Here is a 593-nt window from a genome sequence, read left to right as displayed (position 1 = left end):
TCGAGAAAATTTTCATTACCTTGTGCTCTGAAAACTTGGATTTTCATTGGTTTGAATGGGCCTGAAAATGTATTTTTTTAAGTAGCGGCATAGGAGTAGGGGAATATCTCTACCTAAAGATAGAAGAGTATACACTTAGAGATAGAAAAGTATACTCCTATAGACAGAAGTGTATACACCTATAGATAGAAGAGTATACACCTAGAGATAGAAAAGTATACATCTAGAGCTAGAAGAGTATACACCTAGAGATAGAAGACTATACACCTAGTGAAAGAAGAGTATACTCCTAGATATAGAAGAGTATACTTCTAGAGATAGAAGAGTATAATCCTAGAGATAGAAGAGTATACACTTAGTGATAGAAGAGTATACACTTAGAGATAGAAGAGTATACACACAGCGATAGAAGAGTATGCTCTTATAGATAGAAGAGTATACACCTAGAGATAGAAGAGCATACACCTAGAGATAGAAGAGTATACATCTAGGGATAGAAGAATATACTCCTAGAGATAGAAGAGTATACACCTAGAGATAGAAGAGTATACTCCTAGAGATAGAAAAGTATATACCTAGAGATAGAAGAGTAT

The sequence above is a fragment of the Tursiops truncatus genome, unplaced genomic scaffold, assembly GCF_011762595.2.
Source record: "Tursiops truncatus isolate mTurTru1 unplaced genomic scaffold, mTurTru1.mat.Y mat_scaffold_51_arrow_ctg1, whole genome shotgun sequence".
Classification (NCBI taxonomy): Eukaryota; Metazoa; Chordata; class Mammalia; order Artiodactyla; family Delphinidae; genus Tursiops; species Tursiops truncatus.
The sequence above is the reverse complement of the archived record's forward strand: the minus strand, read 5'-3'. Positions refer to the sequence as shown.